This window comes from Vulpes lagopus, chromosome 8, assembly GCF_018345385.1.
Source record: "Vulpes lagopus strain Blue_001 chromosome 8, ASM1834538v1, whole genome shotgun sequence".
NCBI lineage: Eukaryota > Metazoa > Chordata > Mammalia > Carnivora > Canidae > Vulpes > Vulpes lagopus.
In genome coordinates, this window is record NC_054831.1 from 42,601,523 (window position 1) to 42,608,812 (window position 7,290).

Below are 7,290 nucleotides of genomic sequence, written 5' to 3' on the forward strand. Positions count from 1 at the left end.
TGTGAAGGACTTATGCTTCTTTTCAGCCCTGGAAAATTTTGCTCTTATTTATTTTACATTTTCCCCTATGTATCTGGAGCACACATTGGTCAGAAGTTGTATCTCCTAGATTAGGTTCTTTTAGCTTTTATGTTTCAGCCTTTCACTTCCATATTCTAGGAGAATTACTGCACTTTAATTTCAAATTTCTAGTACATTTAAAAAAATATTTTCAAAATCACGTTTACTTGAGTTCTCTCTTATTGTTTCTATTTCATAGCATCCTCCAATTTAATGAATGGGATACATTCTTTATATAACTTTATCAAGATACAATTTACATACTATAAAATGCACACAATTTAAATGAACAATTCAATAATTTTTAGCAAACTTATCAAGTTTTACAACCACCACAATCAAATTTTAAAACATTATCATTACCCCAAAAGGATCCCTTCTGCCCATTTTTAGGTAATCTCTGCTCTCATCTTCATTGCAAATTAATCTACTTTCTCTAAAGATTTGCATTTTTACAGATATTTGATAAATGGAATCATACAATATAGAGTCTTTTGCATGAAGTTTCTTTCACTAGCATGCTTTTGAGGTTAATTCATGTAGCAAATATTAGTAGTTGATTCCTTTTTATTTCTGAATAGTATTCCACTGCATGGATATGTACTGTATTTTGTTTAATTACTCACCAGTTGATGGACATTTGGTTTGCTTTTAGTTTTTGGCTCTTATGAATAATAATACTGTACAAACATTTGCATTCAAGTCTTTGAGTGGATGTGGGTTTTCATTTGTCTTAAGTAGATATTTAGGAGTGAAATTTCTGAGTCACATGAAAAGATTATCATTTTAAGAAACTGTTAAACTGTTTACCAAGTGGCTTTCTGCTCCTTGTTTATGATCAGGGACATTGAGAGTAGTGAGCTGAAAGTTTCTCTTAGGGGACCACTCAAGTATCTGAAGTATCAGTTATTGGTAGGTCTATTTTCTTGGTCAATTTTCCCTGAAAGTAGATCTTTAATTTCCTACCTGGAAGTGGGCCTGGGGTGAGGTAACTGATGGTTTTCCTGTTTAGTATATAAATTTCACTTTTCCTCCTACTGTTGCATAGTACCTTTGCACTTGCTGGGTCTAATGTCTCCAAGGTTATTGTACCTTTGGTTCACTCTCTTCAGAGAATAAATCTCTAGTCTTCTGCCTGGCTAGGTAAAGGTAGTTACATAGCTGTGGGGGAGAACAAGTTTCCACTTTTGGTTCCCTCTCTATCCCCATTCCCAAAGATAACTGGTGCTTCTATTTCCTCTGTATCTGGGATTCTATGAAATGTTCAACAACTCTATCTTTCTCCTAAACAATGCAAGACTGTTTTAGCGTAGATACTGTTTCACATTACTAATGCTCTGAGTTTAATTCTATCTTGTTTGTAATATCCATTCATCAGTATTATGATTATCTTCAGAGTTAATAATTATTTAGAATTACCCATAAACTGACCATGTATACCATTGCTTCTTTCATTCTATTCTGTCTTCTTTTCTTTCTTCTTATATTTCCTTTTTATTTAAAATTTACCCTTTTTAAAAGAGTATTTAAGCTGACAGGGCCTACTTGACCATACACTGCAACTGTTTTTAAAATCACTTTTGGAAAATATTTTCCCTTTCAGGAACATTCCAGATACAATAAATTTCACATTTTTTTTACATGCTGTATTTGGTGTTGGATTTCCCCCTCCATCACCAAAGATTAATGTGTAACTGCTATACTTCATTTGGTAGTTGATTAAAAAATAAGTGTAAGTTTTAGGAAGTAAAAAAGGGAGAGAGAAGAGGAGGAGAAAAGAAAAGGAGGGAAGGAAGGAAGGAAGGAAGGAAGGAAGGAAGGAAGGAAGGAAGGAAGAAACATTATTTTAGGATGTAATTAAGTTTCTTTATAAATCTTATTCTGGTACTAGATTCCAAAGATTCTAGGGGAATTCTTGGGTGGCTCAGTCTATTGAGCATCCAACTCTCGGTTTCAGCTCAGCTCTTGATCTCAGGTCATGGGATTGAGCCTTGCATTGGGCTCCACACTCAGAGTAGAGTCTGCTTGGATTCTCTCTTTCCCTCTGCCCATCTCCCCACCCCATTGCCCCTGCTTCTAAAGAAACAAACAAACAAACAACAAACAAACAAACAAATAAGTAAAATCTTTTTTAAAATGAGAAAGAGAGAGATCCTAGGGAAATTTTTAGTTTCCTAAGGTGGAAACATGAATTTTCTTGTAAGATCTAAAGGACAGAAAGGAAAGGGATAAATCAATGCCCAGAAATCAATGGCATTTCTATACACTAACAATAAGACTGAAGAAAGAGAAATTAAGGAGTCAATCCCATTTACAATTGCACCCAAAAGCATAGGATACCTAGGAATAAACCTAACCAAAGAGGTAAAAGATCTATACCCTAAAAACTATAGAACACTTCTGAAAGAAATTGAGGAAGACACAAAGAGATGGAAAAATATTCCATGCTCATGGATTGGCAGAATTAATATTGTAAAAATGTCAATGTTACCCAGGGCAATTTACACGTTTAATGCAATCCCTATCAAAATACCATGGACTTTCTTCAGAGAGTTGGAACAAATTATTTTAAGATTTGTGTGGAATCAGAAAAGACCCCGAATAGCCAGGGGAATTTTAAAAAAGAAAACCATAGCTGGGGGCATCACAATGCCAGATTTCAGGTTGTACTACAAAGCTGTGGTCATCAAGACAGTGTGGTACTGGAACAAAAACAGACACATAGATCAATGGAACAGAATAGAGAACCCAGAAGTGGATCCTGAAATGTATGGTCATCTAATATTCGATAAAGGAGGAAAGACTATCCATTTGAAGAAAGACAGTCTCTTCAATAAATGGTGCTGGGAAAATTGGACATCCACATGCAGAAGAATGAAACTGGACTGCTCTCTTTCACCATACACAAAGATAAACTCAAAATGGATGAGAGATCTAAATGTGAGACAAGAGTCCATCAAAATCATAGAAGAGAACACAGGCAACACCCTTTTTGAACTCGGCCACAGTAACTTCTTGCAAAATACATCCACAAAGGCAAAAGAAACAAAAGCAAAAATGAACTATTGGGACTTCATCAAGATAAGAAGCTTTTGCACAGCAAAGGATACAGTCAACAAAACTAAAAGACAACCTACAGACTGGGAGAAGATATTTGTAAATGACATATCAGCTAAAGGGCTAGTTTCCAAAATCTATAAAGAACTTATTAAACTCAACACCAAAGAAACAAACAATCCAATCATGAAATGGGCAAAAGACATGAAGAGAAATCTCACAGAGGAAGACATGGACATGGCCAACATGCACATGAGAAAATGCTCTGCATCACTGGCCATCTGGGAAATACAAATCAAAACCACAATGAGATACCACCTCACACCAGTGAGAATGGGGAAAATTAACAAGGCAGGAAACAACAAATGTTGGACAGGATGCGGAGAAAAGGGAACCCTCTTACACTGTTGGTGGGAATGTGAACTGGTGCAGCCACTCTGGAAAACTGTGTGGAGGTTCCTCAAAGAGTTAAAAATAGACCTGCCCTACGACCCAGCAATTGCACTGTTGGGGATTTACCCCAAATATTCAGATGCAATGAAACGTCGGGACACCTGCACCCCGATGTTTCTATCAGCAATGGCCACAATAGCCAAAGTGTGGAAGGAGCCTCGGTGTCCATCGAAAGATGAATGGATAAAGAAGATGTGGTTTATGTATACATGGAATATTACTCAGCAATTAGAAACGACAAATACCCACCATTTGCTTCAACGTGGATGGAACTGGAGGGTATTATGCTGAGTGAAATAAGTCAATCGGAGAAGGACAAACAGTGTATGTTCTCATTCATTTGGGGAATATAAATAATAGTGAAAGGGAATATAAAGGAAGGGAAAAGAAATGTTGGGAAATATCAGGAAGGGAGACAGAACATAAAGACTCCTAACTCGGGGAAACGAACTAGGGGTGGTGGAAGGGGAGGAGGGCGGGTGTTGGAGGGGAATGGGTGACGGGCACTGAGGTAGACACTTGACGGGATGAGCACTGGGTGTTTTTCTGTATGTTGGTAAATTGAACACCAATAAAAATTAATTAAAAAAATAAAAAAAAATAAAACATAGAGAAATATCTATTAAAAAAATCTGGAGTACTACTCCTATGGTTATTTCACGAACAGCAATTTAAATCTCTTATCTTCTCTTTTGTTTCACTCCAGCTGTTCTTGAATAATGGAAGAATAGGTATATAGAATAACTTTTTAACAACTTCTTATACCTAACACAAAGGAAATTCTTTATTAATGCATTCAACTGAATTCTAACTGAATAATTCAAATTCATGTATCTCACAAATGTTTACTGACTGGTGATACAGTTGATCCTTAAGGAGAAACACCTTGACCAAAAAAATAGGTTCTGTGGTTTTTAAAAATAGGAGATTTGTACTCTAAGAATTGTGTGTGTATGTGTGTGCTATAGTCAAAAGAGATGTGCCCTTGCATGGACTCTGTGTATGCTTCAATACAGTAGGCATAAAGAAAAAAAGCCTCAAAAAAACCCCTGAAATTTAGGAAAGATTGTAAGATACAAGAGTCATGGCCAAGCTGTTGGCAGTCAAAAGTGAATTAAGATGAACAGATGAACAGTAACAGATGAACTTCTGCTTTACAGGCTATTTTCAGCAGTACCCTGTTTTATCTTAAGTGACCCATCCATGAAAAAAATGTAGAATAAATATTTCAGCCCCAAAGGGTACATGTGTTCTAGCTTCATAACATTTAGGATAACACTGGTCAGGATACATGCATCTCTGAGCCTCAGTTTCTGTGTTTGTTAACAAAACAAAACATGGCTTCATTATGAACATGAGTTTTGAGGTCAGACATAGTTAAAGTCTGGCTCTGCCACATACTAGCGCTTTAAATATGGCTACATTACTTAACCTAAGCAATTTTAAATATTTGTTTTTATTTTTGTTCTCAAGCTGTGAAATGAGAATTAAAAAAATACATACTTCATAGAGTCATGAGATTGGAATAATTTAGTTCACTTAAAGTATTTACCTTTAATGCTGGCCAAAGTAAGTGCCCATAAGTGTTATTATTATTACTATTACTTCAATTAAGTTTTAGTGTATTGTCATAATGTCTAAAGATTGGCTGTTGTGGTGATGATGGTGATGGTGATGATGATGATGATAAACACTCACCAGGTGTAACTGATTAAAAGAACCTGGGTAATAATTGAAGCTATTTTCCGTTATCCATTTATAAAATGCTGGCATCAAATGGTCCTGGAAAAGTATCCTCAAGGCTGTATACCTCATGCACTTAAAGATAAGAGGGAGTTTGTAATGGGCCTTACTAAAGCTGGTTCTATAAAACCTAGTTTTTACTTCTTGAATATATAGATTTTCTAACTACTCTGCAATTAAGTGGGGCCATGTGACTTGCATTATCTAATGACAAGTGAATAGAAATAAGATGTACCTATGGTTAGAGGTAGTGAAAAGCCGGAGGAGATTCTCTTCCTCATATTGAAAGGGTGGAACCAGGGGACTGGATCACTATATGTGTAACACCTGATCTGGAGAGTCGGCCAGATCTGTAGTTGATCTACAGATCAACCGTGAGATATATAAGGCAGTGAGATAAAGGGGTTGTTATAACTGTATAGTTTAAGTGATCCTCATTGATACACTGTTATAAGGCTTGAATGTACTCTTCATTTTGCAGACCTTAAATTCAGAAGTAAGTAGTTATATAAGATGGAGATCTTATTACTGTTAGAGCTTGGACTAAAATCCTGTTTCCAGATTTCCTTCTATGATTCTGTTCTAGTGATATTTTAGACTCCACACCTAATTTTCAGGACTACTGTAAAGAATGGAGACAAGGTAAGTAAAATGCTTAGTACAAGCCCTATCCCATAATGGGTAATTAAAAAAAATAACTACTGTTTAGATTCTCTATTTTCTGAAACTAATTACTATGGCTCTATACTTCTGCTTGTGCCAAACATGCTGATTAATGACCTTTCATTCTGAATCACTATTAAACTAGGGATTGATAATGTATCTCAATTTGGGAGCAATTACATTTTTATAGCTTAGTCTGTTGGCACAGAATCTATATACTTCACTCAATTTCCATCCATTTAATAAAAATGCCTATCCATTTTTCAAATAATGACAGGAAATTCATTCTTATTTTCTGCATCTAGATACTTTGAGAATTTACAAAACCTGAAGCCAAACTCCTAGGAATTATTTTGTCATCATTCTTTCTTGATCCCAATTCCTCTATTCATGCATCTCCTCTAATCTTCCCTATCCTTACCTGTGTCATTTATGTGGTTTCCCTTGTCTTTCAAAAGAAGTATTATCACATCATCGTAAATTCCTTTTGGCATACCTAAAATAACATCTGACTCCAGCATAATTCAAGGACATCAGGATGCATTCAAACTATTAATACAAATATAGTACCTTGGGCAGCCAGGGTGACTCAGCGGTTTAGCACTGCCTTCAGCCCAAGGCCTGATGCTGGAGTCCCGGAATAGAGTCCCACATCGTGCTCCATGCATGGAGCCTGCTTCTCCCTCTGCCTGTCTCTGCCTCTCTCTCTCTCTGTGTATGTCTCTCATGAATAAATAAATAAAATCTTTAAAAAAACAACAATAAATATAGTACCTTCAGTTTAGAAGGGGCCTTAGAAGTCATCCAACTCAGGGTCCTAGATTCTCATCCGAAGACTTGAAATTGCTTGAGGTGTTTCTTAAAATGTTGATTCTTAACCGCATCCTTAATTTACTGAATTGTAATCCCCTTGATTACAGTGAGGTAAAATAAACTTCTAATTTTTTAAACCACCATTTTCCTTATATCTCTCTACCTCTCCCAGATTATTTATCCAACCAGTTTATTCCAATCCCTATAGTCCAGTTTATGAACTACTGATCAAATTTCAGTTCCTATCTGATTCTGGAATCACCTCTACAAACCTCTCTAGCATATTTTTTTCCCCTACTGTTATACATGCTATCCCCAATTTGATGGTATTACCCACTATATTAACTACCTGCTCCCCTATCCACAGCTTTATATCATCTATAGAGATAATAAATGAGTGCTTTGTTTTGTTCCTAAAATGTTGAACATAATCTCTGACAGGATCAAGAATGAATGAATGAGTTAACACACACACACACACGTGCACATATATACACTTCA